At 37.2% G+C, this 17,865-nt stretch overlaps 2 long non-coding RNA genes across 2 annotated transcripts in view; both read left to right on the plus strand.

Moving 5' to 3' along the window:
• Positions 1-17,865, plus strand: part of LOC127468164 (uncharacterized) — a 98,401-nt gene that overhangs the window by 53,375 nt on the left and 27,161 nt on the right. The window lies entirely within an intron of this gene.
• Positions 486-6,761, plus strand: LOC127468163 (uncharacterized). The gene is made up of 3 exons (XR_007903426.1): positions 486-543; positions 2,721-2,870; positions 6,667-6,761. It is a non-coding gene; the product is annotated as an uncharacterized LOC127468163 (long non-coding RNA).

Raw genomic sequence — 17,865 nt, forward strand, 5'->3', positions numbered from 1 at the left:
AATGTAAAATGAAAACCCTCAGGGTTAACTTAATGAAATCTCTTAAAACCTGTGAGATCATTATACTCAATTAACTGTTTGACTGGCAGTTACACTTCCCACTTAAGAGATGAACAGATCATGTTGACATACTGGACTACAAGTACGGGTGAAATTACCTCATATTGCTTCATTATGAAGAGCTAAGCTGCTACAGAACTATCAGAAAACGGGAAGGGATTCAAAGAAAGACTCATTTTACTTCAAAAGGCATGTTTCAGCAACTAGTAGAAAAAAATGCTGATGGAAAACCTGTGGCTTGTGGTAAAGGCACAAAACTGTGCAAAGCTTCCTAGAGGGAGCAGGGCCCAAGGGAATCAGGTTACTCAGGTGGTTTGTTGACTCTAGGCAGATCAGCATGTGTGCATCTCATGGTGTATGGCATGAAAACTATAGCTTTTTTTTTTTTTTTCCAGAGGCAAAATCTCAAATCTTGAAAGAGCAACTAACATATTTTCTGTCCGTGTGATGAGATGATATTTATCCAGGTTTTGATTAAAAATGGTATGTTTTGATGAGAAAGTTTACCTAATTGTATTGTTCAGGAATCTAGCTGTCCCACCAAGTAAAAGGGGTCTGAAATATTCCTCTGTATCCAATGGGTCGATCCCTGACATGAGGATGTTTGACAGAGGCTGTCTCAGGCTGTTACCGTTTGGCCAGTGAGGGTATCTCCTGACTGGTAACAAATCAACCCTTGTCAGTGACAAGCATGCTAATAATTCCATTTCTTTGAAGTCTGTTTTAGAGAAGGCAGTATGAAATCCAGAAAGAAAGCAGCAATACAGCTGTCAGCATCTTGAATGAAAATTACATGAATGAACTTTGACTGTATTTCAAGGAACCAGTCACTGAAACTGCAAAACTCACTTTGAGATGAAATGTTTGTGCCAAAAGCATAAAACTTCCTTTTTTTTTTTTTTTTGTGTAAGTGAATCTTTTGTTATCTGTCTCAGAAACTGCATACCCATTTTAAAGAGTTTTAAATAACCATTGAATACTTTCTGTTCTACCAGCAAAGTAATGTTGAGCCTTTGATTGTCAAAAGCATTTAGATAATGAACACCCATTGATTCCCCCATAAAGGAATATGGGGGAAGAGAGATTCTCAGTTCTGAATTTCAAATCCTTCCACTTAAATCACAGCAATAAAAAGAGCATTCACAAACTGCACATTGGAGATGGCTCAGTTTGTACATTTTGTATTGCTCTTATTTTGACTTAATGGGAATGCTGTTAAGGCCAAAGTCTCTGTGGGATACAAGCTGTTTAATGGATGCAGAGAACCTCTTAGGCAAGAGCTGGAGAGAAACCAAGTGGAAAGCAGGCTGGTAAGCAGACAGTATCCTGGCTAGTACCTGTTCCCCAGAAAAGCATACTGTGCACTACAGATCAAAACTCCTTGCATCCAAATGGAAGCTTTCTCTTAAGCTCCAGGGGCCTGTGTAGCAGGCCTTGTGTTCCAAATTGTGACCAAATTATGGAGACCCAGTACACTCAGTCTGCTCCCAGCAGTATGCTCTTCAAGGAATAGCCACAAGAATGATTACAGCACTCAAAAACATGCATTATGGTCAGACTCCAGTAGGCACAATCTGTGTATCCTGACAAAGACAAGGCTAAGGGGGGACTTAATCACAGTTTGCAAGTAACTACATGGGGAACAGTAATGTCATAATAAAGAGCTCATCAGTTTTGCACATGAATGCATAAGGAGAGCTGATGTCTGGATATGGAAATGGGATATATTTAGACCTGAAATCAGGTACAAATATTTAGTGCTGAGGTTGTTAAACCTTTGGAAGAACTTACACTTGCCAAAATGTGTGGTGAATTTTTCATCCCTGCAATTTATTTTTTAACCCAGTCCTAACATAATTCAGGGAATCTCTATTGACTGTGCTATATGGGACATGAGGCTAATGAATAGGAATGTCCCTTCTGGCTAAATTATGTATGAATCCGTTCTGGTGGAAGCACAGAGCATTCTGGCTCTGTAAAATTCAGGAAACATTTTCAAGTACCTGAACATGGATTTTGGCTAGAGGTAGTTAGGAATTTTTCACCAAAGTGAAGTGTAATTTCCAAGGTGGGAAAAAAACATGATAGAAATTTTTATGTGTCATAATTTTCTGATGGAGAATTAAAATTAAAATTGCTATTTTATTTCATGTTAGTTGACCTGAATTCAAGTATTGATTTTGTTTTGACAGTGATCTAAACTGTTTTCCTTCAGGTCAATACTAAATAAATATAATATAAAATAGCATTTTGCCATAGATAAATTTTACCTTTATAAAACTTGCGTTCTTTTATAAGCTGGGGTTTTGGTCAAACATGTATTCTCTAATACATTTTCTGGAATCATATGAGTCACCTTAGGTAATGTATGCTATTGATGGCTTTATTTTGGTCCTGTCAGCCTGCTATGGAGACAGAAGGCAAAACTGGATTGAGAGAATAAGAAGATGAAGTTTAATGCTGAAATACAACTGAGTAACCAAATCACTTGTTTCTAAGAAATTCAGATATTTTAACTGAATATGTAAAAATGGGACCTTTTGACATTTATGAATGCATTTTGTTCCTTGGAGTTTGTTCAATGTTTTTATTCTGCTTCAGGATGGATCCAAGCTTTGCAGGAGGTTTGATTCTGAATTCTTCCCACTTTCTGTTTTCAGATTCATTTTTTCAAAATTCATCATAGAAGACTCAAGCTCATGGCAATACCATGTCTACTCTGGTTATGCTTTTTCTTTGCTAAAAAACAACTTTTGTGGATGGAAGGGATGCAGATTCTATATTAAGGCATGTAAAAGCTGAAGAGAGAGGTAAACTTTGAAGACTGAGCTGCGTAAGCATAAAGATCAAAATTCTGAAATACCTTGTCTCACCTGTCCTACAATATTTCCCCTGAAAGAGAACACTCAGCTTTCAATATTAACCATATCTCTTCCACATTGAAAATTAAAACTATTTCCAACCCTCCTTTAAAATGCCTTTGTTTCATTACCCTTAAAAATATTGTAGGCACCTGCAGGCTTGGCAATCTCCCCAGGAATTAATGTGAAGTTTATTGGGTTTTAGGGAACACAGAACATTAAGTGTTATTGCATTTTCACAAGACCCTTCTGGAAGCAGAGACAGGTGCTAAAAATTTGAAGTGTAGAGACTCAGATGGTGGATACTGGAAAAATGCAGAAAGAGCAAAGAAAAAAAGTTGTAGGATAACTGTGGGTGATGGTGGCAATCAAGCCCCACACAGCCCCTCTCTCCCTCCCCCACCAGTGTGACTGGGGAGAGAGTCGGAAGAGTATAAGTGAGAACACTCATGGGTTGAGATAAAAAGAGTTTAATAGGGAAAGCAAAAGCCATGCACACAGGCAAAACAAAACAAGGAATTCATTCACCACTTCCCATGGGCAGGCAGGTGTTCAGCCATCCCCAGGAGAGCAGGGCCCAATCATGCATAACGGTGACTTCAGAAGACAAAACACCATCACTCCAAATGTCTGCCTGTTTCTCTTTCTACCCCCCCATTTTTTATACTGAGCATGGTGTCACATGGTGTGGAATATTCCTCTGATCAGTTCGGGTCACCTGTCCTGGCTGTGTCCCCTCCCAGCCTCCCATGCACCCCCAGCCCCCTTGACAACGTGGCAGCACAGAAAGCCTTTGGCTCTGTGCAAGCCCTGCTCAGCGATAACAAAAACATCTCTATATTTTGCATAGTGTTTCCAGCACCAATCCAAAACACAGCCCTGCACTAGCCACTGTGAAGACAATTAACTCTACTCCTGTCCAAATCAGCACACTGTGGTATGCTTTTACCCCAGAGAGTGGTGATGAGGGTGGAAGAGATGGCATAAGTAACAGTCTTATTAAAATTAGTTAAGAAATAGAAACCATGAGTTTGGAAATAAATTGACATCTTTAGTATCTGTTTCCTCGAGGAAAACATTCCTTTTTCTTCTTTTATTTATCCCTCTCTTTTCCACTAGAAATAAGGAAATATATTTAATAAACTAAGAATTAGGTTTTTTCCCATTAGGAAAGGATGAGAAGATAATTTAAAATGCTAACATTTTTGATTTACTCAGATTTTCATTAGAATAGGAACACTGTAATTTTTTGTTTGATTGATTTTTTCCTGTTGTGAAACAAAGGATGTTTGGCTATTTCTTTTCAGTTGATTTTTCAACTAAATTTAAAATGGAGAAGAATTTAAAATTCTGTTTTCAGCTGCAAAACAAATTCTTTGACACTTTTATTGACTCTGTTGTTCTTAGAAGTGGATTTGGTAAGAAAAGTTCTAATCTGAAGAAAATTCAAAGATTTCAGGTTTTTTCTTTTAACCTGATCATTGTGACAGATTTTGGAATATTTTGTGAAGGAAAACATTCTAAAGATTTTTTTTTACTTAAAATTATCGCGAATAATTTAAATGTAAAATTAATATAAAATTAATGTAAAATTAATATAAAAACCCCGATTTTTTCAATTTTAGGAAAGATCAGTTATATGGTACATTTTGGAACATTTTGAATAAGTTCTTGTTCATGTTCTTGTTCAAAAAGAGTTCAATTTTATTTCCAAATATCTAGTCAGTCTTACTTTAATTCTGTTCTACACCTTATTTAAAAAAACATGTTTTTGAAGTTTCACCAGAAAATAATGCTCAGAATGCAAATGTAGGACAATTTAGTATAGGGAAACAGCATATCAATCAACTTACTCAGTGGACAGATTATTATTCACAATATGTCTGGTCATATACCTAGTCTTATTTTTCCTAAGATACTGTGAGCTATTATACAGTGTCCTGTCATTGTTGGTAAGCAACTCAGGTCACTACTTTTCATCCATATAGGGTTATTTCTTTTGTGCTTGAACTATGAAAGTAAATAATATTAATTATGAATTAGCTGTTTCTGCTGTTTGTGAGTCATTCATGAATTAGTCCTAATTTCTGTGAATGCCATTTTTGTTTGTCAGTAGCCTCTGAATGTTTTCAATGAACAGCTTACAGTTTGAGGGTTTCTTGAGGACTGTTTGCCTTGAGATTATTCATTATTTATGTTGAACTATGGGAAGCATGACACGGTTTAAGCAACTTGTATGGAAGACCAGCATATTTTAATTATGGAAAAAGCAAACACAACCTCCTCCCCTCTCCCCCTCAAAAAAATGCCACCAAAATTGAATCTGGTAAAATGTTTCAGTCTAATACACTTATTTGCAGAATGGTGAGCAGAGTACACATCTGGTCTCAGAACATTTTCTGTGAAGATTTGGTAACTTTGTCACAAACAAAATTGTAGCTTATTGATCAAATAAATTGGTATAAAACAGATATCATGGTGAGTTTTATTTAATGAGAGCTTGTAAAATATGTAAATATATATTTATTATTGATTCATGTACTCTCTTTGGTTTGATAATGTTGATTTTAGACTCCACTGGAGTCCCCTTTGGTGTTTACATTTGCTTGCTCCTGTTATTTTGTGCCTAATCATTAATTCAAACGTGCAGTATTGAAATGATGGCCTATTGCTTTCATTTCTGCTTTGCTTTCTTCCTTTATAGTTAATAGCACCATGACAGTTTTGCCAATGAACAACTTAGGCATGTTTAATTCTCTTGCATCAGAACTCCACTTCCCTGTCCTCACCCTACCCCTCCAAAAGCAAAACAAAATCAGCAGCTGTTTAGATCCAAATTTTGATTTCTAAAATACAACAGATAATGTGACTTTGAAATTAATCTGCTCGGTAGAGAAAAGATTGGGATTATTTCCTGTTAGCTAATTTCAGATGTTGAAACTATTAAAAAAAAAACCAAAATAAAACCCACTTACAACTTTATAAATAGTTCTAGTGTCCAAACCTGCTGCATATGGTGTCTGCTTCAGTGCATTGCACAGCCTGCTGAGCTGTGACCCAGTGATTTTTAAAAACTCTGAGTGCTCTAGGAGGTTCAGACTGCATGTTATTATCTACCAAGCTCTGCCAAGATACAAACACACAGAGAGCTTGTATCCAAGAACAAATCTTTGACTGTTGACACTAAAAAACAACTCTCCAAAAGATTAAAAAAAAATAGACATTTTCTAGACATGCAAAGCATTTGCCATATATCAGATGTTTTGAAAATATTTTGAAGGATATTCTTTGTGTGATTTATTATTTATTGGAGAATTGCATTGAAAATGCCTATTGTGGGAAATAAATAACTTTCAAGCTATATGAAAAAAGGTAGTATTTTTTTGGTAAGGATTGAATCACAGTGGGTTATGGATTTTTCAAAAGTCCTGATCATTTACAGTTCCACCAGAAATAAATGGAAATTGCAGCTGCTCAGCACCTCTGTAAAATCAGACCCTCTAGGAATCAGAATAGTAATGGCAATTACACTGTCAAGGACGAAATTACTAGACCTATACATTCTTTTGTGTCACTGTTATTGTCTGAAAAGTGATTTACAAAAAACCGATGTCTTAGGGATTTCCATTTTACAGCAACTCAGTAATTTTGTAGATCACTTGTTCCTTTTCAAGGGAAGATCACATTGCTTTTATACCAAAGACCTGAGAATTAATCCTTCCTTTTACCTTTTTTTTCCTCACAGGTACTGTCAATAAAAGTTTTGGGGGATCAAATTCCGTCTCATAGTTGTACCCACTATCCCTGTCCTGTTACAAGTGAAAAGATATACAGAGCTTTAGTTAATTGCACAGTAAATATTAAAGTTTCATAATTTTGAGAAAAAAATGAACATCATACTGAAGATGTAAGCAAGAGTCATATTTGCAACACGCATGGTATAATTCTGACATCCTCTTCAGAAGTGGTGAGTCAATGCCTAAAATATTCAGTCTGATTTTGAGTGTTGTGGTTCAGTAGAGGTTTGGATTGGGAGAGGAGAATCTAGAGAAAAGTGAAGAAAAGCATTAATTGGAACATACTTAGAGAAATGGGTTACTTGTTTGCTGCGGGTTGGAGCAGCTGCCAGCAGGACCTTGCAGATAGAGCCAGCCTTGCCTGGAGAAAGGGAGTTTACCTGATCATCTTTTTAGGTCCTTCCCAGCTCTGTGTTCAACTGATTGAATGGTTACTATAAAAAAACCTTCCACTGATCTTGTTGGTTTGAACATAAGTATTGGAAAAGAGATTCAACAGAGGTAGGAGGAGCAAAATCTGTTCCTTATCTGAACCCGACTTCTCATGCACTCTTGCTGACTTGAGCTTGCTGCTCCTGAGCAAGAACATTTTCTCACTTTACTTCATTTTTTCAAAAGAAGTTTTTAAAGGCCCTGGCTGTATCCTTGATCTGCTTATGCTTGGCTTTCTACTAAAAAATTACATTAAAAAAAAATGAAAGAGAGAAAACCCCTGAATTTGGACAAGAAAACTAACTTCTATATGCCTCTGAAGGGATAGCAGCTCTGTTCAGATAGTCCTGTTTCAAAACCAGTTCTGACAGAGCTGCCTCCTGTGTTTACTCACTTGCAGACTGTGAAGGAAAACAACCGTGTGTGAAAACAGATTTTCTGGCAACAGTGGAAGATCCTTAGTAAAACAAAACAAATGTTGGGCTTCCTGTTTCAAAAGGTTTTGGACTAACTCCTATTCTGAACAGGGGTGAAAAAAAAATGTTTCTAAATTACTAACCTAGGCAGGGGAAGGGAGAATTTGGGGTCAGCAGAACTTTGTCCTAATTTACTAATTTCCTAGGAACTCAGAGCGTAGTATCCTTTTCCAATCAAGTTTCCAAGTGTTTCAGTGTTTCAAAGCAGTCCTTTTGAACTAGAATACCTCAACAGTAAAAAATAATAATAAAAAACCACAGCTTTTATCAGTGAGGATCCTTGCAGAAACTGAATCCTTTGCTTGCAGGGAGTTCCCGTTTTGATGAGCCAACAAAAAAGTTTGTTGAACTCTCTGACTTTGTACCTAATCCTGAAAACTTCTTTGAGTAAAATAGTAGACTCTCACACTAGCTGATGTACAGGCGCCCTCTTGACAGCGAATGTATTTGTCACCTCATTCACTTCAGTGGATGTCTTGCCAGCAGGATGTTGATTTCCAGATTTTTGCCACAAATTATAGCTCTCCAATGTCAGCTTTAACCCTACCAATGTCAGCTTTAACCCTGCCTCTGTCCTTTTGTATTATCTGTGTTCTTCTTAATTAGGTGGTGTAATTTATTCCCCTTAAATCAGTGTTATGTGGTAAAAGGTCCATACTTGGTGCCAAAATGTTGTTAGTAAAATTGCATTTGATTCCCAATATATTGTGTCGTCCTTTCCTGGTCATGGTGCAGCCCATGATAGTTCAGACAACATCTTTGCTGACTTCGTGTTTTGATATGACAGCTTGTTAATCCCTCTCAGAGACAGGTATCAACCTTTTCCTCATCCCTAATTATTCTATGGCATTTCAGAATTTAGATGGCAGCTATTTTAAATACACGTAGAACCTCTTTGTTCCATTATCAGAGAGTCCTCTCCCTCTGTGCAATCATACTTGTTATATCAGGATCATTTAGCTGTCTCTAGGCTTGGCCTGCAATTCTTTGCATATTTGGTTCATTTCAGGGAGCGTGCAAATGTTACAGGAAATCTCATTCCTAACTAGCATTAATACAGAACATTGTTTTACTGCCCTTTTAACAGGACTTTCATATTTCTTATAGAATCAACTGATAAGAATGAGAAGGAAGAGAACAGAAGAAAGAAAACATAATGTATGCACATTCTTTCACCATAAAGAATGCATTAAGCAAAAAATTTCAGCAACAGATGGCTCAGAAATAGTATGAGGATGTGACAGTAAGCTATCTGTTTTGAGGAGGGCTATCCTGAAGAAGCTGGAATTGTTTATATAAGTAAATAAGTAAGTTCTGCCCAAACTTAACTTGGAATTAGGATGCAGCTCAATAGCAGCAAGTACTCAACATGAAAGAAAATAAATTTATGAAAACGTTTGCCCATCCCATTGTGTGACAGGTTATGTTGCCACTCGCTGTGTTACATAATATCGTGTTGAATATAAAGGCAATATCATTTAATGCAAAGTGATTTGGGAGGAGGGAGGAAATGGAGAATCATGTTGTGGGTTCTAAACAAAATGGTTTTTGTTACTCAGAACTGGGGAAGACTTCCTTTTGGTGCCACGGTAAATAGATACCATGAAGTTTGAAATACATTTGAAAACTTGTTGGATCTGGGCTTCATGGGCTACTGGCTTGGAAATTCACATAAAATTATTTACCTGTAACCATTATACTTTTCACAGTTTGATTAGAAGACTGGGTATGATACCCCTAATTGTAAAGTAACATTACTAAGAGAAAATCTTGCTGAGTTTCATTGTGATGGATATTGGGATAGTGAAACAATTACAATGATAGACCATGTGAATGTCAAAATAAATTAATAAACTCTTGACAGTGCAAGATATAAAGCTGTTAAACAAATGAGATTAAATCCTGAAAGCAATGAACACATAAAAATGTGTCAGTTCTGCAGTCCTGATCAAAGTAAGGAAACAGGAGCGAAACTATTGAAATAGTCTGAAAATGCAATTAGTGAATATTGAGGCCACAGCTTATTCTAGACCTGTATGTGAATTGTTCTAAAATGGACCATCTGGTACAATAATGTGCCTTGTTTCATTGTTCTGCACCTTTCATTTCTGTAATTGTTAGAACAGAACTGATCTAGACTGATGGAGCATAAGACAATCTATTATCTCTACCCTAACAGCCTGGCAGAGACATTGGGTAGGCCTGTCTGAAATAGCTTCTAATCATTAGCCTTTATCAGCTCCAGTATAGACTTTTCAGAAAGTAAATCACCATGGACTGAATCATCAATGCCTTCATTTAGTAGAAGAAAACCAGCTGTGCATATATCATCATGAGAAGATTCCTGATTAACAGTGTGTGTTGAAGAAGATTGCATCCATGTTTTTTAAACCTGTTCCCACAAGTTGTGGCCAAGTGTTTATAGAAGGCACATTATTTTCTAAGATGTTTTCATTTTTTTCTCAGCCCAATAATCTGTTATCATGCAATGGAGTGTGTTGGATTCCAGTGTCATAAATATTTGGAGAGAAGGCCAAATGCACCAGCCTTACATTGATGTAACTCTCATCTAGAAAAGCACTTCCAGATTTAGTTCATAAGTGAGGCACAATTGGGAAGCCAAAAAGATTTCATTTTCAGCAAGCCACTAATTAGTATAACTAGAATGTAATTGTGAACTTTTAGAGTCTGAGGACAAATGGGATGTGAAACATCCTCTCCCATTCCATATTTGCTTTCTCTTGCATTTACCTAGAAGTAGGGGATTTTAATATTTTGAAGATCATGCTAATTTTTCATTAGAATTCCACCATAGATTAGCTTCTAATTAAGACCAAATATTGAGATTTTCAGACATGTCAGGTTTTAAGTCAGTTGCTAAAAACACCTGGGTGGATAACCACAGTTACCCAGGTTCCATTGAGGTGTTCAAGCATGTGCCTAACTGGAAAGATGCAAGCAGTGACGCTGATGGTGGTGGAAGTAAGTTTGTATTCTGTCACTCTTTCACCACTCTTGCAGACTTCATCCAGCATCTAGGCTGCTTCAGCAACTCAGGATTTCAAAACCAGGTTAGATAACCCCCCCGACACCAGTTCAAAGAAGATACACGTAGTTTTGCCAAGGAACCCTTTAGCACTGATGTATTCAGAAACAGAAAACTGGATGGTTTGCAAGTTCTCATGTAAAAAATCTGTTGGCATCTGAAATTATAGGAGGCGAGGATGTGCTTTTAGAATACCTTTTGAACTTGAGTTATAATGTAGGTACCTCTTTAGTTATATTTCTAGAAATGGCTTCTATCAAGTATGTAACTGATTCAGATTTAATTTAACTGAAAAACTAAGAAGTATAAAAGCATTAAGGGTTAATGTTACAGCAACTTCAATTAATGATCCAAGACAATTATGCTTAGTTGCAAACCATTATAAAGAAGATGCAAAACAGCCGTTATATGCAGTCACATATAATAGTGTTATTTAACATGTGACCCAGCGGCATATATTATCTAGTGCAGATGTTTTCAATTGAAATAAGCACATAAAACTTGCCATCTCCTGGCATAACTGGTAGAATGTTATTTCTGCAAGAAAAATAAATTCTACGCTGCACAAGCGTTTCATCTGTCACAGCCACGATCCATAAAACTGGAAAACTTTTCTCTGCTGAGAACCTGCCTAACTGAAGAGGAATGAGAACAAAGTGCATTTTTCACCTTTATCTTTTATTTCTAAATGTCTCTGACATATTAACATACACAGGTGTTGGATTTCTTTATATAGTAAGAGTTCAAATACTGCCAATTTTGTTACGAGTGTTTTTAAATAAAATTTCCTCAGAAAAATTATGTGACTATAAATACTAGAGCTCTGTTCCCTACCTATGTGAAACAACTTGATGTGTAATTATTGTGATGTTATATAAAAGGTAACATGACTCTTAAGTTTTCATTTGCCTCATACTTTCTCTCTGGCTGCCTGTTTCACAGTCTAGTCCATTGTGGAGAGGATCACTCAGAGGAGTGGCTGCACTTCTGAGTGGATAGTATTCTGCATCAAAATAGTTTTCATACCATGGGATCCTTTTCAAATAAAGGTAGTGTTTCAATGTTGAAGAGTAATTTTTAACTGTAGGTTGTAATAATGCAGTTTACTTGAGATGACTGATTATATTTTAGTAGACAATTGTCTTACTATAAAATAGTAATAGCAAGTTATTTAAATACATCACTAGTTAAATAGCAGGCATCTTTGCTCTTAATTATTTTATTTTTATCCCACTGAAATGGTAAGCAGCCATGTTACAATACAGCCAGCTTCATTTCAAGAATAAGGATGCTTTAGTGTGCTATCTGTTAAATTCCTGAATTTGTGGGGACTTAAATCAGGATGTCTGACAGCAGAGGAGACAAACTGATGCACAAAAACAAAGGAAAAGCTGGCTGGACATACAGCCAAACTGGTTTTGAGCCTTTCCTGCGTCTTAGAAAGTCTACCTGCATAAGAAATGATAGCACTGCCCTCTCCCAGTGGGACTGAATGGTGAATCCTGCCTTTGGAGAACAAAAGACAAGCTATGATTTACTTGCATGGAGGAGGGTTACTACCCAATTCTGCCTGCAGCTAATTTGTAGAGTTTCCCTTTCAATACGTTGAAAATGACATTTGCCTACAGTACAAAAAAGGGTTTTTCCCCCCAACTTTTCTCAAAGTTACAACATAAAAATAGAGCCAGGTGTTAACTAATGAGTTCAATTCAGTTTTCCATTTCTGTGTAGTACCTTGTTAATGTGATCATGACACATGCATAGTAGAAACACAGTAATAGTAATGTAGAGTCCACACAGGCTTTCTAAAACTGTAATGTGATGACAAGATGTGGGTGACCCAGTGACCCAAAATAGATTGCATTCGATGAAAGGTCTGAATATCCCAGTATCTGGTGTCTGAAAATACCTGTAGTACTAAGAGACAGATTTCATAAGAAGGTATTTTGATGTCTTTGATTTCAGATTGCTGCCCTCTTGCCTATCCTTGGTTTTCTTCCTCTGTCCGCTCCATAACACAGTTGGAAGAAAGAGAGAGAAGCACATGGCAAAATTAAGTGGTCGTGTTTAACCATGAGGTTCATATTCTCTCCTCACCCTTTTGTTGTCCTCTTCCTTAAGAGTTACAGACTCAGGTATAGAGTATTAATACTCCAGCCTTTTTTTGTGACTTTAACCTTACTGATGCATGATCTAGTGATTTTCTGAGAGCTCTGGCTTCTGGACTCAAATAAATTGGTAAGGAATTACCAACTACCTTTTGGTAATTTTCTTTGGGTTGGGATTGTGGGAAGAAAATTTCTTAACTCTAACCTATGAGTATTTTTAAGGTATAAAGCCTAAAAAAGAAAAAAGTCTATTGAGTTTTTCCCCCCCATCTTATAAATTTCCAGAGCAGACTAAATTTTTAATTTTTATTTTATTTTTAATTATCTGCAAGAGGAGTATATCTTCCTTTTTGGAATCTACTTCTCCCCTCTCACATATGTGAGTCAGTAGAGAATAACTGGAAAAACTGGTAAAATTTTTTGTTGGGACAAATTTTAGAAAATTCAAAATGAAGAATGAAAAAGAAAAGAAAAAAAGATAGAGGAGAGATTTTAATGACTAAACAGATACCTGTATGTGTGCAAGGTAAGGCAAAGAATGTCTGTATACCACAATGTAATGCAATGCAGAGAGAAGTGAAATTACTTTAAAGAATGTAGCTCAGCTTATAGTAGCACTTTAGAACCCATAATACAGAATTCAGTGTGGAATAATTTACCCTGGCAAGAAGTTAATGAGTTAGCTAAGGCTGAAGAGTGTATTTCTGTACTGCTCTGCAGCACAGGCATCTGCACACTATAATGTTGTTCTGATTTGGTTATGAGGCCTTTATCTGCACAAATTACACCTCGTTTTATGCACGTGTTCTCTTGCTGACGTTGGTGGCCGCAGCCTGAATTGCCACAGTGTGACGGTGTATGAAAATGTCAGTGCTCAGCCCCATCCCTCCCACCTTGTCTGTTTTATTAGAGGGTTGTTTGACTATCTGTCACTAAGGGAAATGGACAGTAGGCTTCAATAAGATTTTTCAAACCTCAAGTTGCACTGTAGCTTGCCTACCTTGGGAAGTTATCAATTAGGTTTTGGTCAGACTGGCGTAAAACTGAATATTAATGTTCCAGTGGTCTTATCCTTGGGTTTGGGAACAAATGAGACTTTTTTTAGTTGAAATTATTGAATGAGGTTTGGAACATGTGAGGGCTTGCAGGGGAAAGCTACTTGAATGGTTATTTTTATTTCAAGAACAACATGACTGGTCTGTCTTAGCTTGTGCTGTAGCTCTCTGCTTCAGGTCAGAAATAGGTACTAAAGTAAACAGTATTAGAAGCCCTTATGTACAACAATGTTACATAAATATGAGTAAGAACTGCACATCAGGTTGGAAATTCCCATGGATCTGTATCTGCCATGGTGCTCACTTCAGTATCTGGGACAAGAATTTAGATTTAACATGTCCTTGGGTTGCAGAAAAAAAAGTAGAGTGAGTGTGAAGGAACACGAATCTAGAGGCAGCTACATAAACTAAATCCTATCTGGTTGTTTACTTGAGGCTGGGTGTAAAATCCAAAGATCCCTAATTCTGGACTTTTCCTATTTGTTGTTCCTATTTGTTTCAGTTTGTTGGGCAATGGGTTATCAATGTTATCTGTATTCATTTATCCACATTCGAACTTTCCTGATTTAAAGAGAAAGCATATATGATGACCCTTTCTGGATAAAATCTGAGGAGGATGAATGCTCACCATTCCTCCATTACAAAAAAAAAAAAGGGGAGGTTTCTTGTTGAAAACATTAGTGACTAGTGACCTTCACATATGTTGATTTTGAAGGAGAAATTTGTAGTGTGCAGTTTCCTTTCTTTGCAGTGAGAATAATGCAGCTTTTCCTATCTAATAGACTTGTTTGGGTAATTGCCAAGATGCCACAGTGGTGTGTCACCTCGGAGAAATCATGACAAATAATTTAAAAAGCCTGAAGATACATCATTACTAACTGAGAAATAGCAATTATTTAAAAAATATTAGGGCTTATCAGTTCAATGCCATGTAAAAATTGCATACCTTTCCCTGTTACAGGCATACTCAGAAGATATTTTTCATGAGGTATTTTCAATAATATCTGTTGAAGAGCAAAGCTGCTCTTCTCCGGCAGGCATGAGTAGCCAAGATTGTCACACAAATTTCTTCCCTCTCTTCACCACCTTCTTTGGGATGTAACATTTTGCCAAGGGTACATCAAGAACATTTGATCATTTGCAGTTTCCCATATCAAATGGGCTACCAATGACACAGGAGCTGTTGACTTTCAGCATTAAGATTTAAAAATAATTTCCTGGAATTAGCTTAAACAGATAATCAACTGTTTAATAAAATGTTGTCAGGATAGATATAGTTTTGCATCTCAACATGAGGGGAAAGTGTAAGTTAAATCACTACCTTGATAGCTTCTGTGTCCATATCTAGACTGATAAGCAGAAAGCTGACCTGGATGTTCTAATAAATTAACTGTCTTTCATGCATGTTTGATGAGTTAGTTTGGGGGTTTTTTTGGAGGGGAAATTTTATTATGTAAATTAAAAAAAAAAAAAGTAATCATTTAACTCACATCTGGGGTATTCATGAGAGAAAGAACAGCATGTTGTGTATGTGGATATTAAGGGCATGTTCTTGGGATGAGATCCAACATTGTGGCTTTCTCCTCTGGTTGTTTGGCCACCATAACATTGCCAGTGCACTGTATCTGTCTAATTATCTACAACCTCATTTGATATCCACTCTTCCATGTGTCATCTGTCCTGTAGCTCTGTCCCACAGACAGATTTAGTGAGGACAAAGAGGTGACTGTCCCTGTATTCAGAGCTGAACTGGCTTCATCTTGTATGCATGTCAGGGGCAAGGACATGCTGCAGGAAACTTCTGTCTGCTGGGCAGGAGAGTTTCCACCCTGATGTGAAATTGCCTGTAATGGTCTTATTCTTCTGGGGGAACCCGATCCAGGCTATCAGCTGCTCAACAACACTGCTGTCACCATCATGGGAGCATAAGCCCTGCTGCTTAAAGGTGACAGAGACTTTTGCCAGGGCATCATCCCAGTGGATTATGTTGGGCATTTCAGAGATTTCCTATTGAAGTACCCTTGAGAGTCAAGCCCTCCTTTTTTGATACAAAGGGATAAGTAAGACAAACTCCAGAATGTGGTTTTTATTGGTTAGGAACACTGTTTGCTCATCTTCTGGATGTGTAACACAGTTCTTCTGGACGTGTAACACAGTTCTTCTGGAGTTTTCTCTGGATTTTTTCAGTTACTAGAGGGACATTTCAGACACCACGTGGGCTCCCTGGGGAGAAAAGAAAAGATGCTATGGTACCTGAAGGAGCATAATGAGAGGCTTAAATTTACTCTCTGTGTGGACACAGAGATCCTGTAGGCCATTTCTCTTTACTTCTGGTCCGTCTTCTTTCCTTTTTTAGTTTTTTTTTGTTGGAGGATTTGGATTTTTTTGTTACCACAGTTTATTTTGCTTTTGGTGTTTCACACTACTCCACTTTCCCATTCCCAATCTCTTTTGTTGTTAAATGATTAAATGATTATCAAACGGGCAAAGGATTTTTCATCACTTTTGTTGCCATGGTGACTGGATATGAGGGCTAGAGAAGGAATGGAATTTGAGCATCAGAAATAAAATTGAATCAAACTACTTTTGCTATTAGAGAACTTTGCCCACAATTCACTTTTCACCAATGAAGTTTTTTTTTTTTTATGCAAAGGAAAACAAACTCTTCTGGGGAAAAAAAAAGGAGGAAAACTTTTATCTTATTCACTGCATCTTTTTCCTGAATAGTTTTGAATTTTTTAATTTTTTTTTTTTAAGATACCACTTTAGGACCATGTTTACACACAATTTTTATTTGATCAGATTCCTGTGTCCCTTTTTGGTTTGTGTTTGGAACGGGATTTGTTTCGGCACTCACAGACTTCTGTATAGTTCTGGAGAATTCCACATTGGGGTCCTGAGTTGTGACTTTTTCTGCAAGGTGAACCCATGGCTACATAACCAGAAGGGTTTGCTCCTGTGAAAGAGGGTCTGGAGAATCATAGGATCATAGGATCACAGAATCACAGAATCAACCGGGTTGGAAAGGACTTCTGAGATCATCAAGTCCAACCCTTGATCCAGCACTGCTGTGGTTACTAGACCATGGCACTAAGTGCCACATCCAGTCTCGCCTTAAAAACCTCAAGGGATGGAGAGTCCACCACTTCTCTGGGCAGCCCATTCCAATGTCTGACCACCCTCTCTGTAAAGAATTTCTTCCTAAAGAAGAGATCAGAAGAGAAGCACTGTGAAAGGTTCCTCACTACCTCAAATTATTTTGTATAGAGCTTCCTTTTTTTTGTTTTTTCCCCTCCTTATTTCCAGATATGTGGAGTTTGGGGATGCGAAAAGCAGCCATGGAACATTTTTTTGCTTTAACTTCTGCCAGAAATGATGAGCAGAATCTTTTCAATGAGCTATTCCTCCACGTCAGACAGATTTTGAATCAGGCCACAAATGTCTTGGAGCCACAAAAAGACTCAGAGCCATCTACAGAGAACTCCTTTAGCCCTGAAAGACCTTTATTCCATTTTAGAGGTGTACTTACTTTCACAGTCCTCACAGACTGTACAGAATCAAACCTCATGTCCATCCATCTCCACAATCTCTTCCCAGGTCAGATTTCTATACCTAGAAAAGAGTCATGGCTTCTGCACACATATGTTTGTAGGGCTCTGGGAAGATGTATCAATTCCAGCTTGAAGATTCAGTGGCTTCGTTAGTAGGTATACAGCTCCCTTCCAGGTGGTTAGGAGGGAGATAACATTGCAGAGCAGCTTATTTATTCTCCCAAGTAATCCTCCATTTTAACTTTTTTAAATGTTACTATAAAGGGTTGAACTGTTTAGTGATGGTAGGTAATGTAAGCACCTATCAGCCTTTTTCTTCTCAAGTATTGTTTCTAAATACGATGCCGGAAATTGTAACTTTAATTCAAGAAGAATAGTTTGGTTTTCAATTTTTTTGTGATCAAAAGTAATGATTTAGGTCAACATCTGGATGTTGCAGGTTTTTTTCCCTTGATATTGGAATGTGATTAGCTATACCT

The sequence above is a fragment of the Manacus candei genome, unplaced genomic scaffold, assembly GCF_025592945.1.
Source record: "Manacus candei isolate 608988 ecotype Guabito, Panama unplaced genomic scaffold, ASM2559294v1 h1tg000014l, whole genome shotgun sequence".
NCBI classification, from domain to species: domain Eukaryota; kingdom Metazoa; phylum Chordata; class Aves; order Passeriformes; family Pipridae; genus Manacus; species Manacus candei.